General features: G+C 41.8%; 1 long non-coding RNA gene across 2 annotated transcripts; it reads right to left on the reverse strand.

Annotated features, from left to right (window-relative positions):
* On the reverse strand, window positions 1-25,793 carry LOC118968256 (uncharacterized). Of its 2 annotated transcripts, none has more exons than XR_012128744.1 (3): window positions 24,648-25,793; window positions 18,817-18,926; window positions 1-526 (listed from the first exon to the last, which is right to left on the reverse strand). It is a non-coding gene; the product is annotated as an uncharacterized lncRNA (long non-coding RNA). The 2 variants fall into 2 exon arrangements; XR_005055812.2 differs by lacking the exon at window positions 24,648-25,793 and adding an exon at window positions 19,544-19,657.
* Window positions 25,794-27,805: the final 2,012 nt, after the last annotated feature.

Here is a 27,805-nt window from a genome sequence, read left to right on the forward strand (position 1 = left end):
GTTTGTAGTTTTCATCCAATTTGAAATACATTTGGCCATTATTTCTTCAGCGATTTTCTGCTTTCCCTTCTGGGACTCAGTATGTTAAATAGCTTCATATCATCTGACAGATCACTAAGACTTGGATCAATATTTTTCCCCCAGACTTTAATCCTCTCTGTTCTTTAGTTTGGAAAGTTTGTATAGGTATGTTTTTAAGTTAATCAACCCTTTAAACTTATGTGTAATGTGCTATTAATCACATGAAATCAAAACCATTTCACTTCAGGTATTATATTTTTCAACTCCACATATTTCCATTTTGTTCTTTATTATAGCTTCCATTTCTCTCATGCTACTCATTTCCCATTAAATCTTTGAGCATGTTTGTGTCAGCTATTTTAAAATGCTTGTCTACTAATTTCATCCCCGGTCATTTATGGGTCTGTCTCTGTTTACTGGGTTTTCCCCCTTGTTATAGGTTGTATTCTATGGCTTCTTGGCATGTCCAGTGGATCTGCACAGGAGTGGGATGACTCCCTGGAATCTGCAGCAAAGAGAAAGGAGGAACCACATCAGCTTCTGTCAGAGAAAGGTCCAGAACAAGAAGATCCTGCCAGAACAGAAGCTATGTACTAGCACCTTTCTTTTGTAAGTGAACCTTTGAGGTTCACAAAGCACTTTCACCTCCATTATCCTCCATGACTTATATGACATCCTTTCCTGGTAGAGGGGACCGGTATTACTGTCACCAGTTTACAGATGAGAAAACTGATGCTCAGACATACGTGAGTGACTTGGCCAGAGTCATGTATGCTCAGAAGTCTAAGGACTATTGTTAGCATTCTTACAGACCTCTTTCATTCAGATGTTTAAAAAAAAAGCTTAGATCTTCTGCCTCAAGAAATTGTGATGCACCCACAAACCAGATAGACTCAGAGGTTTTAACCTCCCATCCCTTTGTAAAATTATTTATGGAAGACTAAAGGATATTTGCTACCACTACCAATTTGTTAGTTTCTCCCCAAGTATAAAAGACACTATGTAGTAGACTGGGAGGATTCAGTAGTGCTTTTCTCATACACATACTGGCATTTATTAGCAGGGAGCCCCCTGGTATCCTGTGACTATGCTGGGACATCTGCCTCACCTCAGTTGTCAGCCCAGCATCACTGCTAGATTGTAACCCTCTTTTTTGACTCAAGAGAATTCATTCTAAAAATGGCTGAGAGATTTATATCTACTGTAGTATAAATTGGGCTAGGATTCATTTTCCCACTTTTCAAAGAATTGTATCAGCATATTAGTAAATACATCAGTAATTTTTAAACTTTTTATTTTTAGCAGAAGAATACCTTTTTAAAAAAATAAAATCTAATGTAGGGCCCAACCACACAACACAAATATAAGTGGATCTGGTTGGAGAAGAGTGTGGGGATGGGAGAGGTGGAGCTGCCAGACTTTTGCCCTTTGGCAAGCCCCTTTGGCCCCACGGGGTAAACTTGACACCCTTCTGTTGAACCCCAGAGCTCCAAAAACTTGGAAAAACACTAGCCTGCATAATAAAATTAAAATAACCATCCATTCACTCATTCACCTTTCCTTCTATCCAAACACCATTTACTGAGCCCCCACTATGCATGAGATACCATGTTAGATGGTGGGGTGGGCCATGGGGTAAGGAATGAGGGGAGAATACATAGGTGAGACTCTTCAAAGAGTTCACAGTCTGGGAGGAATAAGTTCACAAAGGACTATAATACAGGGTTGAAAGGCTAAATGCCACAAGAAAGGTTCAGATCAAGGACCATGGGAGCATTCTCCTCATTTGAGGACACTAGATGAAGTTCAGAAAATACAGCAATAACAAAAACCTTGGATGGGGCTTTCGTCCTGGTGAAACTTACCAGAGAGCTTCCCATATGTGGAAGGTATCTGAGGGGAAGGCTTATGGTCAGTTTATAACTGTCACCATGCTTTTAAAAAATATTTTTCTAGTTTCTGCACATTACCTTGAATATTTTAGCATTCAGAGAAAATTTCCAGAACAATAAAAGACCATCAACACAAACTGCATGAAATGATATTACCTTTAATGTTGAAGAAAAACAGCAGATGATACACTATTTTAAGCCTTAGATATGTTATTTTAGTTTGGGTGAGTTTGAAATGAATAAACAGATAGGAAAGATGACTGAAGCGTTAAGCTTCTGTGTAGAGACTTCCCTTGGCTCCTTTGCTGGGCATTCTAGATGCTCCATCATCTCTATCATCAGCCCTCACTTAACTTCTTCCAGCCATAGCAACACCCCCACCCATCTCTGACTCCTCCTATAAATTCTACATTCCAGGCACACAGACTGATGTTCTCTTAGCACACTCGTACTTTCTCATTCCATTCCTTCACTCATTGTGTCCTTTGTCAGAATGCCCTTTCCCTTCTCTCCACTTGTTAAAATCCTATGCACTTTTCCAAGCTCTGCTCACCTGCCACCTCCTCTAGGGAAACTTTGGTACCCCCCCCCAACCCAGTAGAATGGTACCCTCTTCTATGTTGTCATGCATGTCATTCACTCCTCTGTCATCGAGTTTATTACAGTACACTTGGCAATGTGTGTACATCCCTTTCACCAGTATGAACTAAGAGCTCTTTGAGGGCATGTGTGGTGTCCTTTCCATCAGTTTCCTCACAGTTCTTAGCCCAGCTTCTAGCACCTGGTAGGTGCTCAATAAACGTTGTAGAGAATGAGGAGAAAGAAGCCTGAATAACTGAGGCTAAATACAACAACTGTGAGACTAAGACAAAAAAGGGGTTCAAGAAGTCAGGTGGAGTAGGCAGAAAGTGAGCCTTCCCTCAGGTATTTCCTCTTCAAGGAGAGCTTGTTAAGCTCACCATTTGCCAAGATCTGTTGCTATATCATTTCCTGGTTTCCCACAACTCTATTTCTCTTTACTTCACAAAGTGAGGTTGGAATTAGTTTGGGCTATTTTACTTTACAGTAACAGAAGCTTAATCTCTCAATAAAAATATAAAATGAAAACAGGGCAGGAGAGCTTTTATTGGACAGATACTTGGGAAACTCCTAAAAAGTAATGATAAAAAAACAGACATCCCAATTTTAAAAGAGCAAACATTTGAAGAGACACTTCACCAAAGAAAATATATAGATGGCAAATAAGCACATTAAAAGTTGTTCACAATCAATAGTCATTAGGAAAATAGAGTTAAAATGCAATGAAATACCCAACTAGAAGGATGTCTACAATTTAAAAGACTGACTAAATCAAGTGTTAGTGAATATGTAGGACAAGTGGTACTCTCAAGACTTCCAGTGGAAAGTGAAAATGATACAGTGCCTTTGGAAAATGGTTTGGCAGTTCTGAAAAAGCTAAATACACATCCACCACATAACCCAACCTTCCATATCTGAGCATTTACCCTAGATAAATAAAAGCATGTCCACACACAGAATTTGCACATCAGTTTTCATAACAGTTTTACATGTAATTACCAAAAAGTGCCAATCACCCAAATGTTCATCAGGAGAAGAATGATAAACAAGTTGAGGTATATCCATAGAGTGGACTACAACTTGGCAATGAAAAGGAATTAATTATTGCCACACACAACAACATGGATGAATTATGCTGAGTGAAAGAAGCCAGACACCACCACCCACTTCAAGAGCATGACCTCATTCATATGAAATTCTAGAAAATGCAAACAAATTAATCTATTGTGATAGAAAGCATATCAGTGGCAGCCCTGGGATGGGTTTGGGTGGGAGGGCAAGTAGAGGAGGGAGGAAACTTATCGGGGGTAAGGATGCCTTCGTTATCTTTATTGTGGTGATGGTTTCAATGTACATAACTTCTGTCAAAAAAATTCTACACTCTCAATACATGCAGTTCATTATGTCATTTATACCTCAATAAAATGTTTTTAAAAAGCTAATAAACAGCTTCTTTTAAAACTAAACATACACCTATCATACTCAGCAATTGCACTCTTTGGCATATATCCCCCCAAAATGAGAACTCATGTTTACACAAAAACCTCTATGTGAGCATACATACACAGCAGCATTATTCATATTAGTAAGAAACTGGAAACAGTAAAACATCCTTCAGTGGCTGAGTAGCTAATCAAACTCTAGTACATTCTTACAATGGCATTCTATTCAACAATAAAAAGGAATAAGTTATTGATATATACAGCAACTTGGAAGGGTCTTAGGGCATTATGCTTAGTGATGAAAGCTTACATATTATATGACTCCATTTATAATCATCCTCAAATGGTAACACTATAGAGATGGAGTGTAGATCTGTGGTTCCCAGGGACCAGGGATAGGTTAGGGAAGTGTGACTCTAAGAGGTAGCAATAGGGAGTTCCTTTTTTGGTGATGGAATATTTCTGTATCTTTGTTTTTGTGGTTATGCAACCTCTCTGTTGGGTCAAATGGCAAAGATCCAAACACATACACATATCCCCACCAACGAGAGCACATAAAAACCGGTGACAACTGAATGAGGTTTGGAGTATACTTAATGGTATCAAGCTAATGTCATACGATGTCACCACTGGGAGAATCTGAGTTCAAGGAACTCTATGAGCTATTTTTGCAACTTCCTGTGATATATAACAATTTCAAAATTAAAATTTTACAAATACACATATTGAAGAGTTTTGAAAACCTCTTTTGGAGCCCTCAGATTGGGCTGGTGAACCTAAGCTCTCTAAGACACACTTTCCCCCCAAAGTTCTTCCTAATTGCCTTTAATTAAGTAGCCAGTGTGGGACAAAGAACAAATGAACTCATATTCCTCCTCATATTAAACAAAGGCAAAAACTCAAAACTGTTGAACAGATAGTCTTGACTGGTCTTCTTTCTCCAAGGCAGAAGGCTCTAGAATTTATAGAGAGCAGGGAGTTTATAGAGGCCAGGGACTGGGTCTTTATAATTCTAGCACTTAGTACAGGGCTTGGCTCATAGGAGGAGCCCAGCAAATACTTTTGGAAGGAAGGTAGATAAGGCGGGAGGGATAAAGAAAGGGAAGAGCCCTCCAATAGACTTGGGACAGTGTCTTCTTATTTGTGTCAGTGCAGAAAGGTCAAGTTTAGTTAATGGCAGATCAGTGTCAGGACCAATTGCATGTGATGGAAGAGTGCAGGAAAAGAAAGAAAAGGTCCACTGTGTAAATCCCTGCCTCCTTAGAAAATGAGAGACATACCTCCTGCTGGACTTCTCTTTCTCCAGGGCCAGGGGTGGTTGGCTAAGGCTGCATCTATATGGACCACAGCCACAGTCAGAATGAGAGGGCCCGAAAGAGTCACAGAAGCTGTCTGTAGTGGAAGATTCTAAGGATGATTATAAGCTGAAGTCCTGACAGAGTCCAGATTCAGCCAAAGGTGAACTCATTCCAGACCCAGTTCAGGAGTCCAGAGTGAAATTTAAGGGGACCTAGAATCAGAATAGGGCAGGACTGGCATGATCAAAGACAAGCTTGGACCATCTAAACAGTGGGGGAGGCAATCCTTTCTCTCCTCTGTCCTGGTGCCCACCTGATGGCTGACTTTCAGACACAGATAACTGGCTACTTTATTGTTACTTACTTCACAAAGGAGTTACAAGTATATTAAACTAGAGTATCCTGGACTCCTCAAAATGTTAAGAAAGTAGTTAATATTTATTCAGATTCTTAGGGCTTCTTTCCTCAACACTATTTTGAAGATTATGTAATTCAGCTTTGGTAGGCTGTCTGGGTTCAATGTGAGTAATATAACCAAATTGCCCCCTTGTTCTGGTTCATACCTCCTTCTTCCCCAGGACTCTAGGGCTTTGTAAAACATTTTAAATAGTGTCAGCCTGTTTGGGTACTGCTCGCATTTCAATGTTTGGTTACGTTGCCTCCTCCTAGGATTATGTGACCTCATGTGCTACTTTTTCTCTTATAGTTCTTTACACTATGGCATAACTACTCAAGATTACAGGGTTTGAGGGTTTAGATTTAGCAGAAATATAGATATCAGGTTTTCTAAGAAATACATTAAACATAAACCTGTAAGGCTACATTTTCCTTCATGACAGCTCTTGACTTATACTTTTCATCCATCTTCTTAACCTTTCATATCATTTCCTGAAGCCATTTCATCTTCCTTTTAAAATGCCAACCTAAAAATAAGTAATCACACTGAAAAGGATCCAGATGGAAACAGGAAAACATGGACACACTCACTTGGTACGTGAAACATTTTCTATATTTGTCAGTAGACTTAAGTTTGCTTCTCATCTTCATTTCTGCCTCATCACAGAGGAGTATTAGAGATCAACAGAAATGTTCTGACCCATTGAAACAAAATTCATTCTACGTGGCTTTTGGTAAGAGGTGGTAAGAGTTGATTTTGGCACTTATGTTTGAGAAAATTATCTGGAAATGGATATGATTAATTTATATTTTTGTATTTAATAAAACTAAGACTTCAGATTATAGTGTGTGTTCTTAGGAAGCATAACTTTGTTTCTTTGTTTCAATCAGTTGGGGAAGAAAGCTGTGCCAAGCTTAGAACTTGGCAAATCCCCTAATTTTTCTTGGTATAAGAATATGGAAGGCTTTTTAAAGTCTAAGGAGCAGGTCTTTAACTCCTTAGACACAGGCATTCAGGACATGAGAGTCATGAAAACCCAATGTAGATGATACGCCAAATCAGAGATGCAAAATATCAGACTAATCAGAATCTCTAATGAGCTACTATTTAAACAATTCTCCTGTTTTTATTCTCTTTTAAGAGAGGAGAGCATCTCACACACAGTCAGAGGGACTTAGTGAGCAGCTCTTCTTCAAAGGAATTTTCTGGTGTTAGTACACATTCATCTAAAGTGCCTACATCTTCCTTATCTACAGTCTTGCTTAGTGGCAACTGGCCTTTCAAAATGAGATATTTGAGACACCATGAGATATTGAGTCACCAAAGAAAAAATAACATATTTGTTACCAAAGTAAAAAATCTTTCTAAACCATGTGAGAACACTGACCAGAATAAAGAATAGAGAAACAAAAAGTGTTTACAGCAAGGAGAAGCCTCATTCCCTAGACAATGTGATGAATCTTTGTGAGATTGCATTAAAGAGTTATAAATTTTAGAACTAGGTCAGCAATGTAAGCAATGGGGATCTGCAAATTATTCCCCCATAATTTGAAAAAAATATTAGCCCCTAAATTGTGTGGCTTTAGAAAATGGCCCAACTGTGAGACTTAGACCTGCTATCAGTAGATTTAATTTTACGTGAATTATCAGCTATGATTTGTCTTTTCAGGCTCTAAAACTGTTTCTGAATTTCAAAGTACAGGTTTTGCCAAGGCAACCAAATGCGGGTATGCACATTCTCTTGAAGAAGGTATTAAGCCTCAAAACCAAGAGAGCACACCTTTAACTCTCTTGGAAGTGGCAGAAGTACAGCTACTGTCTCCTCCATATTCATGCTCCAAGTTCCACCATGTAGGTCCTGAGCAGACACACCTCTGACCAAAAGCTGGATTGGCCTCTGCTACTTTTGAACACTCTGAACTGTAAAAGCACTGGCATATCACCCCAGGACAACTGCTCATTCCCTGGTCAGGAATTAGCTCTTTTCTTGTGACATATACCATATTCTATTCTATAATGTAGCTATGTATCTACATACTTCATCTCCCCCACTAGATTGTAAACTTTCTGAGACAAGGGCTATGTCTGTTTCATCTTCTTTGAACAGACGAAAACAGTGTAAATTATGAAATACACAGGTCTAAGTTTCTATTCTTGTAAAGTTATTTGCATCTATTAGTACCTTACACATTATAGGTGCTGATAAAGATTTGATGACTGACAGAACAAATAAATGAATATGTTAAATTATTTCCTCTTAACTCCAGAGCTGCACGCAACAGTATCTAGTAGAGAGAGGCCCAGCAAGCAAAAGGTCAAATCTATAAAGGGCATCATTGGAATGAAGTCTGGCAGACTGACCTGCCATCCCAGTTCACTGCTCATCAAACATCACTGCTGCCACCGAATTTTCCATTTCACACTATAGGATTGGGTTGCACCCTGTGGCATCCTGGCAAGTTGTATAGGAGAGTGTCCTCAGAGAATTGTGGATGTCTGACCCCATACTAAGAAAGTATTTCAGGACTGGGGGGTGCAGAGGTTGCCAAAAACTACCCCATCACTTGGATATGCAAATAGCAGGCATTAGCACAACTTTCCTCACCCAGGAAGCAAAGGGAACTAAAAACAACCAAACTCAAGAGAGCATCTAATTAAAAGGAACCAAACTGGGCATTTTGCTCTGTTGTTCTCTCTATGCCAAATGCACAGGACTAAATACATGGAGAAAAGTGTTCTGTTTTCAAAATGCTTCAGAATTTTGCAAAGCCCTCTAAACTGTTTTATCAGCTGTAATCTGTCCTGAAACAGAACTGGTACCTTCAGAGGAAAAAATTACAGCCTTGTTTTAGTGCAAGTATAGGTGCAAAAATTCTAAATATATCACTTTTTCACTGTGAAATAATACTTCTCCTGTTTTAAAATTCAGAAAGGAAAAAAACTAAGAGAGAAAAAATGAAATTTCAGAATCATCAATTTCTGTATTGAATTGCTAATCTAGAGGCCCACTGGCCACCTGCTCATAGCCAGGCCTTCATTCTTAGCCAATCACAGGTGAAGTCAGAAGCACTCAGATTCTATGATGTGTTTGCTATGCTTCACTTGAAACATTTACCAACTGCTGTATTTTTTTCCACAGAGTCTCACTATTTCACTATAAATACTAAAAAGAACAGGCCCCTTGTTCTCAGGCAAGAAAACACAAAAGCTTCATTTGTTTATTATTTTTAGCCACTATGCATTTTGTGTGCTTTATAGCTTCTTGAGCCATTGTTTAATTGTGAGTATATTGGCATGTGATTTGAGGTCAGCTGTCTGTTCCCTGGGTGGTACAGTCAATCTATAATCCCAACAGGGAGAAATCTCATTAAAGTTCAAGCTTCAAATTCTAGGCTATCTACATTTAATCTCCCCCCCTTCAAATCATCTATGTCTCTCATGAAAAGATTTCTCCCACTATTTAGTTTTCTTTGAATATAGTTTTTAAAGCACCTTCTCTCTCCTATGTTGCTTTAAAAAACTGAAGATTGGCAAACAGGAAAAAAAATTGCCTCCAATTCTCCCACCCAAAGATAAACATAATTATTATTTTGGTGCATAGTTTTCTCAGCTGGTTGAGAGAGTTCTTTGAACAAACATTGAAACAAACTCAAAGCAAGCTTCCCCAGGGCTCAAAGTCCTGCCATGTTCTTCAAAATCTTTTTTAAAAAACCAAAACCACATAAAGTAAGATTTTCTTTCATTTAATGTTTTCAGTTTGCTACCAGTATACAGCTCACATTGGCCATTCATCTCTGAGAAAATGGACATTTTTAAGAAAAAGTGAATTTCTGCTGTTTCAAAGCCCATTGCAAGAATGCCTTAACTGATTATATTTCACCCATTTCCTGTTCCTCTCAGATCACCCCCCACCCCAGCCCAGTATTTCTTGAACACCTACTCTGGGGTCCCTATGTCTGGCTCTTTTGCTTCCAGTTTTGCCTTTCAGGGGTGAGTGTAGGCTCAAACAGAGAAGACTGGAAGTACATACAACACAATATTAGTAGTGGTCAGTTCTGGGGAATTGGAACACAGGTATTGGTTGTATTAGTTTTTATAATCTTAGCTATTTTTCAAGTTCTAAATATTAACAAAACAAAAGATATGGTCCTTATGTTCAAGGAGCTCAATATCTAGTATAATGTGCAAACAATTATAGGACATTTCTAGACCTGCAAACAGATCATTGCTCTAGAGAGCTTTTTAACAGAGGTTAGTACAAGGTGTTAGACTCTAGCAACTAGAAGAAAAAGAGCAGGGAGCATCCCTCTCCTCCCCAGCCATGTCTTCTTAGAGAATATACGAAGGCTTCTGCAGGGAGGCAAAGCTTGACTTGAGGCTGGTAGTTAAAGCAGGGTCAACATTTAAGGGGATGAGTAGTTTTCTGCGATTTCAAGTGTAAGAGGACATTGCAGAAAAAGCCATGACATGTGAGAAATTAGACTCTGAGACCATATTGTGTGCTTGGAGAAGATAGTGTATTTTCAGTATGGCTGGGATTATTCTGTGTCAGCAGACAGGTTGGAGAGGAGAGCATTTACCAGGTACTGTATGACAAGCTACCCAGTGACACAAGTGAAGTGCATAGTGCAACATTTGTTTTGGCAATATCCTTCAGGGGACAGTGTGGAAGACAAGTGGGAGGAAGGAGGTAAGGACATAGAGAGACCAATTAGGAGGCTCCTGCAGTGATCTAGGTGAGAGATGAGGATGGCCTGTAATAGAGCAATGGCAGACAGGGATTAGGGGACAGAGGGGAGAATTTTAGAGGCTAGAATCCATCTTACACGGAAACAAATTCAATGTTGGGGAAAGGCAGAATCAAGAGTGACTGCTGGGTTTCTAACTTGGGCAGCATGTTTGATTGTGGTATAAATTTATTTGTGATATATATATATATATGGTATAAATGAGATGGGAAAGAGCAGGAATAGAGAAGGACAGATGAGTAAAATTTGTGATATGCTGAGTTTGGAGAACTTGTGATACATGGTGGAGTTGCCAAGAGACCATGAGGTATAGAGATTTGGAGTGAGTGCAGCAAGCGTGCTCTCTAGGCTAGAAGGAGACTTATCAATGTGGGCACCACCATGGTAGAGGCCACAACTGTGCTGAAGGTATCCTGGGAAGAGAGAAAGAGAGGGAGCAGAGGCTGGAGCTTGGAGGAACTCAACAGCTAAAAGACCAAGGGGTGGTCCAAGAGAAAGCAGAAAGACCAGTAGAGAGTCATGTCAGTCAATGTCACATCTGCTAAAGGAGGAGATGATTTCAAGAAGGACAAATAGTTGCTAGGTTAGAACTGGCAGAGAGTTATGCAAGACGGTGTTTCCAGATAAAACAAAAAGTGCCCATTTAAATTGAATTTCAGATAGAAACAAATTTTTTTTAGTATGTCTCCTAATTTTATTTGGTAAATAAGGCAACTCTAGTAAGATAAAGACTAAGATGTGCATGTAAATGCAGTAGTTAAAGCAGAGTCAAAGGGCCGCAGAGGGGCCTGAGAGACAGTGTATGTGAACCAATCTTTCTGGAAATCAGTCTGTGAAGCAATTGAATAGGGGGCAGAGCAAAGACAGGAAGAATTTTCTTAAGGAATATAGGCGCTATATGTAGTCACCCCCACCGATCCCCACCAGCCAGAAACCACATGAGGTTCAAGACCATGTCTTATTTGTCTTTGTAATCAAAGCCCTGACCTGCCCAGACTCTTTCTCTTGTGCATCAGAAACTCAATAAATAGTTGCTAAATTGAATTCTTAGACTGGGTTTCTCCAAGCCTTTGTTAATAAATGAGAAAAGGAAAGGCATCACTTTTGCCTCTACCTGAAAATCAGGACCCAACATATTTTAGGCAAATATAGTTCATATTTATCAGAATGATCTGGGAAATTGCCTCAGCTCTTTATTCTTATTTACCAGGGGCCATGCATCTGAGAGGCCAACAGCTGCTAATACACAGGAGCAGGAACAGCAGTTAGGAATCTCTTAATTGGCTGTGCTTGTCAAGGCTGTGCAACTTTCCAGGTGAGTGGAACAGATTCTGCATATCTGGCTAAGGGGAAAACAAAGCTTGCACCAAACCAGCTGAGAAAGCTTCTCAGGAGGATTTTTGAGGTTGGTGGGAATCTTAAGCATCCTTCAGCCTGATCTTATGTTTGTTGTTCCATTTGGCTCACAAGCCACCTTTCCTCCTTTACACAACAAAGTGAAACCCATTCACCCCAGTGGAGGGATAAACCAACCACAAAACAAACCTATGAAAAGACCGGCTCAAGCCTTAAGTGATCCAAGCGGGCAAGCAAATGCACTGGAGCTTTCCAGGATAGGCCTTCTGCATTTCTGCTCCAGAGGCACTCTAGAGTCAGCACTGGAGATGCTGTGCATTCTGCTCAGCCAGGAGGGAGGAAGGAGACGCTGGAGCTGACGTGAAGGGACTCCTGCACTTGCTATGGTATGGGATGGAGGCCCCAGGATATGCCTGGAGGGAACAGGGTCTAAGGAAGCTTTCTGTTGGTGGAAGGAGAAAGAGAAACATGGTTTAATGGAAAAGCTTAGATTTTGAGGTTGGATTAGATCTGGGTTCAAATTCTACTCTTGCTTTATGCTATTAGTTGTGTAATATGGTGGTTAAGAGCAAAGCTTCAGAGTTGGCATATTTAGATTTAATCCCTAGTGCTACAAAGGGACTGAGGATAACATTTTTCAAGATGCTTCCCTTACATATTCTTCTTACAGCCATTCTGCTTTTATGGCCCTAAGAAAGAAAAAAAGTTGAATGACATCTAAGGAAGGAGGAGAATATGACACAGGGAATGCCCCAGTCAGTGGGAGAGAAAGGAAGCCCTTTCAGTACAGGGAGGAGGCTTGGCGGGGGAATGGGAAGGGAAGGGGAAGGGTAAATGATGTAGGCCGTTCACCTGGAGGGATTCCAGAGCAGTGGTCTGGACCCCTCTTCCTGCTTAAGGATTCTGGGAGGAGACCGTCCTCAGAGGACCCCTGCACTAACCTGGGATGGGCTCCTGGAGCACAGTGGGCCTGATGCTGGACCACCCCTCAGCGTGGGGCTCCCGGGCCTGAGCCAGGAGTCCCAGGGGCCCTGGTGGGGAATGCAGAGGGTCACTGAGAGCTGAGGCCATCAGGCCTGTGTGGGCCTCTGTGGGGAGGGGAGGGGGCAGAGACAGTGAGGAGGATGGCCATGCCACAAGGGACAGGCTGAGACCTAGGTCTGTTGTATGAGTGAGAGCTGGAGAGCCACTGAGGCAGCAGCAGGAAGGAGAAAAGGTGGGGACCTCAGGCAGAAGCAGGCCCAGAGGGCAGACCACAGCTTCTGTGGCATGGATGTAGCTCAGGTGTGAACAGGGCCACACAAGCAGATACAGCTGACTTCTCCACCTTGGGCTGTGAAAACCTGGAGAAGAGAACAGGGACTGGCCCTCCAGCAGAGGAGAGAGGGCAAAATGCAGAGAGGGAGAAATAGCCTGGTGGAAGTTTGAGGCTTCAATTATTTAACTGGTTGTTCAAAGAAACTGAGATAAGTGGGAAAACACAAAAACAAAGACAATTCTTTTACTCCCACCCTCCCTCAAAAGATAAAAATCTCTGAGATCTGTGACTTGATAAGTTAATTTTTTCCAGCTCCACAATGGGATTTGGGGCTCTGGAGGAACAAACAATCAGTTACAGCAAGTAAAGGACCCATAAGTAAGCTTCAAAAACTTGGGTTATCTACTTTGAGCCTCAGTTTCCTCATCTACAAAATGGGGTAATACTACTTCCTAAGGGTTGTTGTGAATATTAAATAGAATGATGCTTGGGGAGCACTGGGACCAGGCCCAGAGCGTAGTTGTGCCAATAATGGTTTCATAATGTTATTACTTAGTTTCCTGAGCTTCATTTTCTACCTCTATAAACTGGGGGTTACAATACTGATCTCACACAATAGGTATGAAAATAGTGTTAATTTTCCTTTCCCTTCTCTTCCTCTTCTGAAGAGCTACAGTTTTTATCTTATCTCTTCTTCTACCCTGAATAAATATATCTCTATTCATTTATTCAATCAATATTTTCTGAGCTTCTGCTCTGCACAGGTCACTCTCCTGAGGGTTTCCAAGGTGATACACATACAGATGTCATTCACAGTCAGCTGGTGGTGGAGGGGAATATTCTTACTTCTTCACAATAGAAGGGAAATGATGAGGGAGACATCAAAAACACCATGGCCACTCAGAGGAGGTGGTATTGATTTCCAGTTAGAAGTTGGGGAATGCTCCCTGCATAAATGGTATTTAAACTGGACCTTGAGGAGTGAGAAATCCTTGGGAATGTGGAGACTGGGGAGGGCTGCCTAGGCAGAGATTGGTAAAAGCAAAGGCACAATGTGGTGGTGTCTTGAGGATGGGTGGGTGGTTCTGATTGGAAAAGATGAAAAGTTGGAGGGTAATGGTTGGCTAGAGAGCTGAGTACAGGACCATCATGCTACCAAGCAAATAGTTGTCGACATTTCACTTTCCCATATTTCATGCAAGGAAGGAGAAGGAGAAGATACTAAAATGTATTGAGCTTCAGATACATGTGAGTCACTGCACTGACACCGTTGTTTTATGTTTAGTGTCTCTAAACCTAATAGCCATACTGGATATTCACAGAGGAGGGAACTAAGGTTCAGAGAGGTTAAGTAACTTGTCCAAAGCGACACAGCCAGAAGTAATCCCCTGAGAATCAAAGCTGGGTTTGCCTGATCCAAAACTGGGGCTGTGAGAAAAGGCCTTCTGGTCTTACCTGTTCTACTTGTTGCCTTATAAAAGCACCACTTCTTTCCAGCTCCTGTGTTTAAGGAAGTTCTGTTACCAGTAAATTAGCAGAAAGGGTGGGCTGGAAGCAGTGTGAAGAATTGAAACCTAATGGGAGATGTTTTTGGGTCATGGAAAAACCTCCAGAGGAGATGGGTCTTCTACTCCTTCAGATGGCCTCATCGGTGTCCTAGCAATCTTGAGCCGCCCAAGGGGAATAGGGTCAGGGACTGAGACCAAGCTTAAGAAGGTAATAAGAGCCTAAATGTAGGAAACCCTAAGATACTTTCATCTTCTGTGCATTTATGCTTCATTTAAGCCCCATTATGAGGTGGATCTTAGTCAGGATATATGATAGACTGCTGTTTGTGAGTGTCCCAGACAGAAGATTCAGAAATGCCTGTCTACTTGGTTAGAACCAACATAATGAGACCCAAGGCATTTTGGTTTTGTACACAAAGCTTCTCTCTGGGGAATGAGAGAGCAGATCTGACCCTGTGAACCCTGGCTAAATGACTGAGGCTCAGAGAGGCATGTTGAATTACCCAAGCTCACACAGAGGAAGCTTCAAGATAAGAGCCCAGGGACTGTGATCCTGGCTTTGTAACTGCCCTGCTCAAGGGAGAATAAGCTCACTTAATTGGAGTACTAAAAACAGCTTACGTTTTCAATGGCCTGTGATTGGTTTTACAATAATCATAGAATTTTTATAACTAGAGGAGATAGTAAAAATCATCTAGTTCAATTAAATCATTTTATAGATGAGAACACTAAGGCTCAGAATAAGAAACTGACTTGCCTAAGGTCACAGCTGTTATAATGGTGGAGCCTGATCTAGGTCACAGCCCCACAGCCTGTGGCCAGTGCTCTGTCCACTAAGCCTTAATATTATGTTCCACTGACCATTAACTACAACCCCCACCCCTCCCCCAACATACTTGTAAGTCAAAGGTAATCAATCACTTCCTTACATTTAGACAGGCATACTTTTCCAACTTTACGAAGGAAATGAAAAAATGTATCCTAATTTCAAATTAATTTTGAAAGCAATTCCCTAGACATCTGGTACTTCACTGATTTGAGAGTCCCTACATTTTCCTGCCCAAGTCTCAGAAAGTCAAAGCAGAGAGTTGGCTTCCACGTTCCATGTTATTTTTCATGAAGATCCTCAAATACCAAGCAGATTCCGTGCACTCTCAGTGACAAGACTCTCCCTTGGGCCAAAATCCTGGACCCCAAACTTTCGCCCCAGGAATATGCAGGCTCCCACAGCCATCTAGTGCCTGGGCAGCCAGCAAGCCACCAAGCCTGTTTGCTGCCTGGAACAAAGGCCTGGAACCCACCTTTTTTTCAGTCTCCTTTTCCAGGAGGGGCTGTAACTTGCTGCCATTGACCAGGGCAGAGGCTGTTTCCCATCACTTCCTGCAATGAGGTATTTCATGGAGCCTGAGAGACGAAAATCTGGACTCTTCTCCCACTGGGATTAATGCCATTCTCCTCTCTGTTATCCCAGAATCCCCTTTCTTTAGGCTGACGTGCCTTCCTCCTCCACGACAGGCCCAGCAAGGATACATTAGTGTGATTGTCGAGCATTCCAGCAGAGCCCCTCGGGCACTGTGGCTGGAACTGATTTGTGCAGGGAACTGGGCCAGCTTCCCTTTTAATCACTCACATACTCCCAGACACAGGGGATCCTGCCCTGCTCACCCAGGGATAGAAGGAACCTCCCTCACTTTCACAGGGTCTCCCTAAGTGGAGGGTTAAACAGACATTCTAGTCTCCAGGAAAGATGAGTAAAGAGTCTCTTTTGAAACTTAATTATGAAATCAATATCTCCTGGAGCCTATCCCCCTTCCCTGGAGCTTCTGCAGAGCAGACCCTGCTCAGATGATATTCAAGCATCCACTTGCCCACAGCACTTCCCAAGCACCACTCTGACTGAGGAGGAGGCTGCGTCAGAGCTGGGCCTGGAAAAGTGGGTAGAATTTGCTCAGGACATGCAGGCGGGGAGGTGGTGTAAACCAAGGCCTGAGAGAATGAATGACCTGGGGATGGCATGAGGAAGGGAGAGAGTAAGGAGACAGCGGGAGGGGGACAGAGGTGCTTGTTGGGAAGGAGGGAGTGGTGGCTAGCCAGGGTCCAACAGGATAAAAAGGGCATGCCCAAAATGGGATAATTTGGGGAGGGTTTATTTGTAAAGGCGTGGGCAGTGGGGCACCAGAAAGAATGGTGCTGAAAACCTGGCCCAGTAAGAGTCAAGGCTTAAGAAGTATGTATCACTTTAGGCATGGAGACAACAACCAGAGAGAATCCTGCAGAGGAGCTGCCTTAGAAGGAACAGAGGCCTCTCGGTCCAGGACACAGCCAGTTTGAGGCAAGGCTGCAGGGAGAGATCCAGGCAGAGGTGGATTCACAGTGAAGTGGGGGAAGTTTAAGCCTCAGGGCCCCAAGTTAGCACAGGCCCCTCCCCAGGCCTAAGGAGGAGCCCCAGCAGTGTATTCATATGCTGCATGTTTTTGGAAAAGTTCTTGGCAAATTTTGCAAAAGTAACATATTTTTTATCCCAGTTGCCCTCTACCATGTGCGTAATATGTGGGGTGGCTTTGCAGTCGTTGTGGATATTTTTAGGATCTGGTTAAGGGGTTTGGTGGTATATATTTAAGTTGCTTACAGTCACTTCTGTATACATTTAATTCATTACTAGCTGTCCTCATGTAGGAATGACTTTCTTGTAGGAATGTCTTCCTGCAGGAATACTCTTACCTCAAACTCATATGACTTGAAGGTACACAGAGATCGCATTGTAATATGAATGTGTCCTTTGGTGCCCAGCATAGATGTATATGAGTAGAGAGAACAGAGGTTGGTAATGTGAGGAACCAGAGCTGATCTATGGTTCATCACCAGACTTATAAAATCTTACCTGGAGAATCCAATTCTCATTATCAGAAATACCTGGAACACATGCAACTAGAAACATACTGTACTATTTTCTTTTTAAACGGAATTTCACATGTTAGTTTTTACATTCCTGTGTTTGTGGCCTATAAGCATAAAAAAATTTCAGACCATACCAAAAGTAGTAATTTTAATACTAAGAGGAAGAAAGAAATGCCAATAGAAGTAAAGGACCTTGGATTATCTGATAATCTTATTGATGAAGAAGAGTAAAGCATACGAGCTCATTGGGAAATGATTTGCTCTTCTTGCTGCTTTGATACAAAATCCTAACATTCATGAAAATGTCTTAGATTAGGTTCCGTAGAAATCTCCTATGAAATGGAAAGTTGCATGCAGAAGGCTCTTGAGATATATTTGTAAGGAAACAAGGAAGGAGGACTGGGAGAAGACAACCAGCATGTGGCCTCAGTACATAGGATATTCTCAGCAGCTGAAGGATGGTTGCACTGCCCTGTATCTGGGGATCTGGGCAAATCCTCATGGTACCCTTTACAGAAGATAACATACAACTCATGTTATGCCACTATAAAGGGGACCTCAAAGACGAACCGGTTTATAAGTGTTAGCAATTTAGAGTATTTAAGATTAGTTCCTGACAAGAAAATTTGAAATGTCCTAAATCTTAGTGACATATGGAAGAAAAGGTCAGAAGTCTTCCTAAATTGGACCACAATCTCAAAATCTTATATGATATTACAGTGAGTTGTGAAGCTGATTGTTCTATATTATCCATGATTAAAAACAAAAAGTTCCAGTCAAGCCTTCTAGAAGAAGGACTGGATTACATTTCCATTCTTTCTCTAGAAAATTATATTACAAAGTTGTCTTATGAAGAGGCAGAGCAAAAAATACATGAAAAGGAAAGAGGAAGATGCTGCTAAAAAAAATAGGGAAAAAGTATTATAGAATTTTCCAAGCAGCTAATTAAAAAAATACTGTAATTTCTCTGCATTTAGTGCTACCATGAGAATTTGTAAGCTTTTTAAAATTTGAGTTCTTTCCTCATTCTAAATAGATATTTCCTAATATTTTATTCATAATTGTGGACCAATAAAATTGCAAGCTTCAGTCTCATAAACCCAGAACCACACTTAGACCCAGAAGAATAAACACCCTGACCCCACACTCCTCTTTTCCTTAGGTAACGTTCTGGAGCTACAGACTCAGTGGAAGCCAGAGGCTGGTGCAGGTTAGCCTCTGGGGCAGGAAAGGAGATGGAGAAGGGTTGCCCAAGATATCAACTGCAGCTAAAGTAATGTGGAACCAGGTGTGGAGGCCTTGAATGCCAAATCGCCTTGCATCTTATATACAGAAAAGTGAAATTTGAGTGACGTGAAAACAAAAACACATATGGTGGGAGACTTTACTCAGGGGTTGTAAAACATGCCTGTCACTCACCACTCACCAGCAGCCCATCTGAGGCAAAGTCCTGCACAGATGTACAAGCAGGAAGATGTGTCTGCTCTTCTTCTCTTTTGTGGCCTGTGGAAGGTCTGTGTTCCCATAAGCTGTAGAGGAGAAGCTAGTGAGAACAACATGAAGGAGGGGGGCCCAGAGCCATCACCATGGACATGACCTCTAGTCAGAGGCTGCAGTTATTTCATTATTTTAGCAGCCCTTTTATCCTGCATGCCCAATTTATATCTTCCCTATGCTGTAGCTAAGGCCTCCTCTCCTTGTTGCTGCCTCACCTGTCTGGCTCCCAGGTGCAGCTCTGCATGGCTGGTGCCAACTGCACATGCAGTATCACACGGGCCTCCCACCCTTGGACGGTAGGAACCCAAGTTTGAGGTGGAGATGCCCAAACTGAATTCTGCTATTGTCTCCTCTGAGACACTCTTGCACACCTGAAATCCTGGCATTTTTTCCCCCATGAAATCCTTTCCCTAGATCTTTTTCTGCTCTGCTGGGATCCCAAGAAATCCCAGAATTACCCTCTCCTTTTCTTGTCCCACACCAACTGCTCTCCTTGACTGATCTCTCCAGAACTCCTGCATCTGCTCTCTCCAGCCAGCTGGCCTTCTCAAGTTCCTCTTATTCAGCTTCCTCTTTTATCCAGCGCACCTCTGCTTTATCCAACACATCCCAAATACTTCAGAAGCAATACACTCAAAACCAAACTCACTAAATCCTGATGACTCTCCCTTCGTAATCCTCCTCACATCCGTTCTCCCGTCTTCTTTCTCTCTTTCACTCTCTTTAGAAGCCTCCTATTACTTCTGGTTCAGATCACTGTAAACACCTGTCTTCGTCTGCCAGCACTCTGTGCCATGGTGAGATTCCTAGGACTGGTTGTGTCACTCCTCTCCTCAAAACCTGTCGCTCTCTCTCACATCACAAATTGAATCCAAATCTCTCAGCCTGGCAGTCTATTTTACAGGCAAGCATGCATGTGATATTGCAGTTATTTGTAAATATATAGTCATGTATTTATTGTTTGCCCCAGACAACCTCTCCTGCTCCTCCCACTAGACAGTGAAATTCATTGGCATTCAGTAAGTGTTCACTAAACAAGTAAACAGTTCTGCCTTGGTTTCCCTTTTAGCTTCATCACTCCCTGCCCCTCCCTCCAGCTCTCATGCCCTCAGGCTAGCCCAACTCAAAAGCTCACTGTTCTCCCTCCTCTTCTCCCAATTCTGTCCTCATCTGCACTCTGACATATAAATCCCCCAATGGGGGACTTCCTTTGCCAGCCTCTGGCTGCTCCTTCCCAACATACAGGGCACCAGTACACACACACACACACACACACACACACACACACACACACACACACACACACACACACACACACGGTCCTTCTCCATGAAGCCTTTCTTGCGTCTTTCTCTTCCTGGCTTCTCTCCCCAGGAACTAATCTCCTTTCAGAACTCCCTCAGCATTTGTTTATATGCCTCCTATGGCTTGGATCATGTTTTGCTGACCTATTTCACTTACTGGTTTATAAGTCTTATCTCCTCTACAAGATAGAGAATGCCTCCAGGACTGAACTGTGTATGATTCATTTTTTTCTCTTCAGCAGCAACTGGCCTATGGTGGACACTTATGAATGGATTAATGGACGCATCTGCCCTTCCAAGCATAAAGGCCATTTTTCTTGCTATGGCCTAAACACCTATTTTAATCACACATATACAATTCATGATTAGATTCTTATTGTCAAAAACTCGAACAATACAGATAAAACTAAAATTCCCTTTGCTTGTCCCCAATACTAGCCCCCACCCCGTTTATATACCTATACAATGAAGGTATAATATAATTTTGTGGGATTTTTTTTTTTTACAGAAGTGATAGACTATATAAATTGTTCTGCAGCTTACTTCTTTCACAATGTGTCAAAAATATCTTTTCATATTTCTATACATTAGATATATGGTAACTCCCTCTTTCAAACAGCTGCAACATTTCCTGGTTTGGGTGTGCCACAGCTTATTTAATCATTCCCTGATTGGTGCACACTTACATTATTTTCAGCTCTTTGCTATGTACGTGCCTCTTTGCACACATGTGTCTTCTTTTAGAATAAAGATGAGAAGTAGAATTTTGAGTCAAAAGAAATGCATTTTAAAAATTATATTCAATTCAAGCCAAAAAATTGTATTAAATATCTTGAAATTGACTTCCAAAGAGACTGTATTTATATTCCCCTGAACACTTGCCATAGCTTGATGTTAAAAATCTTTAACATTTTGGCCAATCTAATGACAGAAAAATGGCATTGTGTTATTAATGGCATTGTGCATGTCCTCATTTACTGTAAGTCAAGTGGAGCACCATTTTACGGGTTTACTGCCCTTTTGGCTTTCCTCTCGCATGAAACCAACATGACCTCTGCCCATTCCTGCACTGGTGGTTTATCTTTTTCTTACTGATTTGTACTATACCTTTGCAAACTCTGGATATTAATTTTTTGTCTATTACGAATAACAAATATATTCTAAATATTTTCTCTGAATTTATTGCCTGTCTTTTAATTTTCTTGAGGGTGCCCAGTTTGTTACAGATATTTTCTCTTTGATCCAACTTTGAATCTTTCAAATATGTATCTAATTGTCCCAGAACTTTGTATGAAATACCCACCATTCCCTGATGATGTGAAATGGCACTTTTACAGAAAGCACAATTTCTATTTACATGGATCTGCTCCTGGACTTTTAAGTTTTCTTTATCACTTTGTTTAAGGTATGTTTCTTATGAACAATATTTGAGATAGATTTTTGGTTTTTTTTTTTCAGCCCTGTCTATATAATCTGTCTTTTAAAGAGAGAATTCAGTTCATTCACACTTAGTTTAACAACTTGATTTGATTACTTGATTTGATTCTTTAAAACAAATTCCTTGAATCAGATCAACTTAAATACTTGATTGGATTCCTTGTGGCTTACCTTACACTTATGACTTTTTTTCTCTTTCTTTTTCCTCAATATGGCTAGCTTGCTCAGATTGCCATTCCATTTGACCCTTGTTAATGTGGGAGTTCCTCTGTACTCTTTCTAGCCCATAATGGTTATCTCCCTTTTCCTTTTCTGGTGCTCATATTCAAACTCTATTTCTTTGCTATTATAAGAAAACAGAGTATCCCACTTACATACTCTATTTCTTTATTTCTCCCATTTAGGTGCTTCTTCCTTCCACCAATGGAATATTTAGAATACTTTTACTTTCCCCATTTTTTTCTCCTTACCCCAAGGGCTTTTGGGATGCTTTTACTCTGCATGCCTGCCTCCAAATCCTAGATTTTGCTGAAATTGCATAGTACTTTTCTTTCTAGATCTTATTAGAATTTTCTTTGTAGTATTTCACCTTTATTTTAAGAATCCTTATTCAGCATTATACATTTCCAGACCGTCTCTCTTATCCATTTATATTAAACCATATATATGTGGACATATCTCTGCACACATATATCCACATATGTGTATATAGACAAGCATGTATATATAATACATGTGTGTATATGTATATATAGTGAAACATGGGTTATTGCTCACCCCTGTTTCCTCTATTCTCTATTACAATTCATTTGATTTTAGTTGGAGTCTTAAAAACTATTTTCTTCACAGTCCTAAAACTTTTGAATCCTCACGTATTTGTAAAAACATGTATATATATTTTTGATCCATTTTTCTTCTGGGCAAATGACCGCTTGGTTAGGTACAGGACTACTGACTGCCCCTCCTGACCCCAGGAATCTATACATGTTATTCCAATGTCTTATTTTGTCTTCTGGAATCAATTAGTCCCATGATCTAGTCTCCTAGATCTCTAAATCTCATATTTTCCTTTCTGAGTTCAATTTATTTGTATTTTCCTCCATGGTTTGTGAAATTTTGACACTTCATCTTACAAGCCACTAATTTTGAGTCTCATCTCTACCATTTCCTTTTAATCATCCACTTCATTTTTTTTGGTTAAAAAAGCACGCTTTTCAGTTTCAGGATATTTTCACTGGGTTCTTTCTGTTGTTGTTTTGTTGAAGTTGTCACCTGTCTCTGCTGGTGGCTCTGAAGAAGCGTGTTCTGGATGTTTGGTACAGTCCTCTCCCTGTAGCTACCGGCCTCTTGGGTATGTTGTTTCCTTTCTTTGTCTGGTCCCAGTGGTTCAGTGGCTAGAAAAGTGATGGCTGTGGAGGCCTGTGTAAGAGCTGGCAGGCTGGCAGGCGACCTCCTGTTGAGGCAGCAGGAGGAACTCCTAGGTCCACAGTCCCAAAGATGTAGCACCCTCAGTTCACCTGTTCCGTCTGCTTTAGCTTTTCTGGGCTGGGGAGACTTGAGCATGGCCAGAGTGACACATGGCCAGAGTCAGGCTTCCTTCACAATCTCACTGCAGGTTCTCTTAGGGACAGAAAGCCCTGCCTCAACTATCCACTCTGTTTCCTCCAGGCCCTTCCTTGACTGCCTGTCAGCCTCAACAGCTGCTTGGCTCAAAAGAGGTAGATGGGTACAAGCTGGAGTTGTATGTGGAGGGAAAGAGGCACATTATGCTGCTGCCATCCCAGAATCCATTTTTTAACTCTTCAGTTTTTCAGACATCTTAGTGTATTCCTATACCACTACCACAGAGTTTTAACGACTAGAGCATTGAAGTAAAATTTGCTGTGTGGTAAGGCATGTCTCCCCTCTTTGGTTCTTGTTTCTAAGTTTACCTTGGCTCTTCCTGTGCATTTCCTCTTTTGGATGAATATTCAAATTAGCCTGTTGTTTCTTAAACTACCATTCTATTTTCTGCCTCTTTGAGTTTGACTTTTATAGGTGCCTCTTGTAAGTAGAATTGTACACTATGGGTGCTTCTTCTAAGTAGAATAGTACAATATTTGTCTTTTAGTGACCGTCTTATTTCACTTAGCATGATGTCCTCAAGATTCATCCATGTTGTGGTATGTGTCAGGAATTCCTTCCTTTCTAAGGCTAAATAACATTCCATTGTATGTATAGATATACCACAATTTGTTTGTACATTGATATGTCACATGCCTTCCACCTTTTGGCTATTATGAATCATGCCATCCCCCAGTTTTAATAATGATCAACTCAGGCAATCTTATTTAATCTATAATCCCCCTATTTCCCCTTTCCATATGGGGTATTTTATATGCTATATTTTCTATTTTGTTGAAGATCATTCCCAGGGAGAATCTGAGCCTGGGAACCAATATTATTTCACCCGAATAGCTTAACATAAAGATGGAGCACAGATGAAATAGGAAAGCTGTTACAGAAATAGTGGGTGAGGAAGAAGAGGCCAACGCTTATATCACATGTACATGAGCTTCTGCTCTGCTGTACTGTCCCCTCCTTCTTCCTCAGACCTCTGGTCCTAAGGTTCCTGAAGTGGAGAGGACTCCAAAGCTCACAGACCACTGCAATTGCCCCACTGGTCTGGGTGCCTTGGAGAAGACTCTGCCTCTTGTTCGCTTCCCTCCAGCTAGAGCATTTTGCTCTGGCAATGCTAGGGCTCAAGTCAAACTATGCCTTGAACTCACTGACACTACCTTGGGAGCCAAGGTCTATTCCTGGAGAAGAGATTAGTGGAAATTCCTCAGTAAGAAATTGGCTGCCTGTGAATGCCAGGAGGCGTCACTAGATAACCTACCAAGAAACAAGGGTTCTAATGTTCACATCACTTTCAAATTATACTGAGCCCCAGAGTATGACACAATTTAAGTAAACTAACTTGGCCCTGTTGAACCATTCTCCAGAGCACACAGGCTTTCTGCTGAGACTCACCTTGGAGGCGCATGGTCTCTTTTCCCTTGTTACTTGGAGAAATGGGACCTTGTGCTGACAGAACATTCTGGAAAGGCCTGTATTTATCTTCCCTGTGGCCTTGGAGAGAACAAACACAATCATTCTCACCCTCCCTTAAAGGTGCCTTTACTTAGAGTCCCCAGTTTTCTCTTCCCAACCATGTCAACACCAAAAATATTCCTTTGACATGCCCCCATAGACAGCTCAAATCTGGGCTAGCTTACATTCAAAGGAAATCATTGCTGCAGAAAATCTTTTGGTCTCCTCCCAACCCAACTACGCTAGTAGCCCTGTCTTCTCTCTTTTCCACTCCACTGGTCTGAGATTTCTCTCTACCCTCATGAGGAACATTATAGTAAGTGTGAGTTAATCCAGGGTTTGACCTTGAACAAATTCCAACAGGAGCTGAAGCATCTGGGGCCTTCTTGCCCTTCATAGACCCCAGACAATCAGTAGACATGTGTCTTGAGCTGGTGACATGAAGGTGCTCTTGGATGTCAGAGGCAGAGTCCTGTATTGCAGACTAGGGCTCTACCACATTCTTCCACCAACTCTCTGACAAACATGACCTACCACTTCTGCTCCCTTAGTCTCAGTTTTCTGGCAAAATCAGGGGTTGAACTGGATGGTCCTGAAGATACCTTCTAACTCTGAGTCTATGGAAAAAAAGTCACAAATGCTAGAAATCAGAAGTACTTGTGTGGCTAAGAATCCTAGCTCAGAGATCCTTAGAGGCCACCTGGGCCAAAGGTGTAGCTGGGAGAGAAGTGGGAACTCTAGATGGGGCCTCCCAAGGTAGAATCTGGAAGGTGCTTTGATATGTATGAAAAGAGACTGGAGAGCCTGGAATAGCAAATGAGCTGATCCAGCCTGGGATGGGGCTGGCCTGGGCCTCCTCAGAGTGAGAAATACTGCTCCTTACATTGCACAGGTGGGATCTTGGGCCACCACTGATTTAGATGGCTGTGGTTCTGAGGTCCAAGGGGGACTTTGGGTCGTAAGAACAAGGAATCCTTTTTCTCCATGCACAAAGGCAATTGTGGAGGTCACCGGGATCCAGGATCAAGATTTAGAACCCAAGGAGGAGGCTGTCAGAAGCTGCAAAAAAAACAACAGAGACTTCCTACATGTTCTAAAGCAGTGGTTCTCGAGCTGTAGGTCAGAATTTAGGGCTTGTTAAAACACAGAGTGCCGGCCACACCTCTTTTTTTGATTCAGTAGGTTGGGGCAGGGATTGAGAATTTGCATTTTAACAAGTTCCTTTCTGGTCCTGAAGCTACAAGTCTGGGGACCACCCTTTGAGAACTTTATTAAAGAGACTGAGAGGAGATGTCATGGGGTGGTGGTGAAGGGCTCATTAGAGTTCTGTCCTTTACCAGATGTGTGCAAGCCATGTAGCTCTTCTAAACTGTTTCTTCACCTGTAAAATGGGATTGATAATAAGGGAGGAGTAGGGAGTTGATACATATAAATAACTCAGACTAGTTTCTGACACAAAGTAAGTGCACACAAATGTCAGTCATTTGTGCCTCTCAGTGTGGTGGCTGATGAATGTAAGGCCCTGGCATGTGAAAAGTGCTCAATAACAGTACTAGTTTGTATATGTATCAGGCTTGTGCTCAGCTGGGAATAGAGGAAACCAACTAGAGTGGCTTGAACAATGAGGGGATTTTTCCCTCCTGTTAACGATGAGCCCAGGGGTGAGCAGTCCTGGGCTGGTGTGGCAGCAAAGCAAGGACATCCCAAGACCCAGGTTCCTCTGACTTCTCTGACTGACTTGCTTGCTGCGTGGTTTTTGTCGTCAGGGTTACAGGGTGGCTGCTGCACCTCCAGCCCTTGTTCCAGGCAGCGAGGAGGACAGCATTAAGGCCAAAAAGGCACACTTTGACCTTGGGGTATTTGCTTTCATGCTCTTGAAGGGCGGTCCTCCTCAGACACTCAAGCCAGCATCTCACAGGCCCCAGCTCACTGGGGGTCAGGGTGGGGGGCATCTCATGTGGCTACCATAGCTGCCAAGGAGACTAGAAAGTTAAGTGTTTTTGCTTCCCAGACTCTATGGTAGAGATGTCAAGAAAAGGGAGATTGAGGTGCATGGTGAGAGATCCAGCTAAGGTATCTGCTATTTGATGGTTCAATGTTTGAAAACCATGGCAAGTTCAGTGAGCCGCCCACAGTTCATCCTATGCCTTTAAGTGACTCTGTGTGTGTGTGTGTGTGTGTGTAATTAAGAGAGAGGGGGAGAGAGAAAGAGACTTAGTTTAGAACTGTCTTGTAGGATAGTTTGTAAGCAGGCCTTTTGTTCCTCATCCCTTTGTCATCTCACGTCACCCCCACAGTGCAGAAGCTTCCCCAGGTTCATGATTTTCTTGACTCCTTGCTAGACCAGGTGCTGTCTCAGCACTGGAGACACACTGTGCACAAAGCATGTGATTAGCCCAGCCCTCATGCAGCTTATAGTCTAACAGGGAAAACATTAAAAATTAAAATTAAAAGGCATTTTTGAAAGTCCCTAAATGACAGGGGCTTGTCAGTGAAATTAAGTTGAATGTGATTTATTTGATTAAAAAGAGTCAAATTTGCCATCAGACTTCCTCCAAAAAGCCTTAAAGAGGCTTTAGGAATCCCTAGTCCTGAATGCATGGTACCTAATAAGCCCTTAAAAAACAGTTGTTGACTGTTGAATGACCCTCCCTCTTTGAGTACCTACTTGATCTCCCTTCCTAGAATTAATTAAGCTCTTCTGGATCAGAAGCCATGGCTGATTTATATCTGCCTCCTCAGTGTCTAGTTTAGCACTGCCACACAGTAGGAACTAGGAAATATTTGTGGATTGGAATGGAATCAAGTTTACATCATTAATAAAGAGTGCCAAATTGGCAGCTGGACCAAATCCACTTTGGGTGTGTATTCTCTGGGTCAGTGTTGTATAATCACAGTAATGAATTCTTTTTAACCTCATAAACTTTTCAGTGTGAAGCCACAGCCTCAGCCTGGCACCGAATGCACACATTTTTTCCCTGTGAATTTGCTGTAGGGAGAGATTGACTCCAAGAGCCTCGGCAGGTTTAAACATCCCTGAGGGCATGCAGCAGGTCACCCTACCTGGTTTCTCTTCAAGCCACCCTTTTTGGCCCTCA

This window comes from Manis javanica, chromosome 3, assembly GCF_040802235.1.
Source record: "Manis javanica isolate MJ-LG chromosome 3, MJ_LKY, whole genome shotgun sequence".
In the NCBI taxonomy this organism is placed as follows: domain Eukaryota; kingdom Metazoa; phylum Chordata; class Mammalia; order Pholidota; family Manidae; genus Manis; species Manis javanica.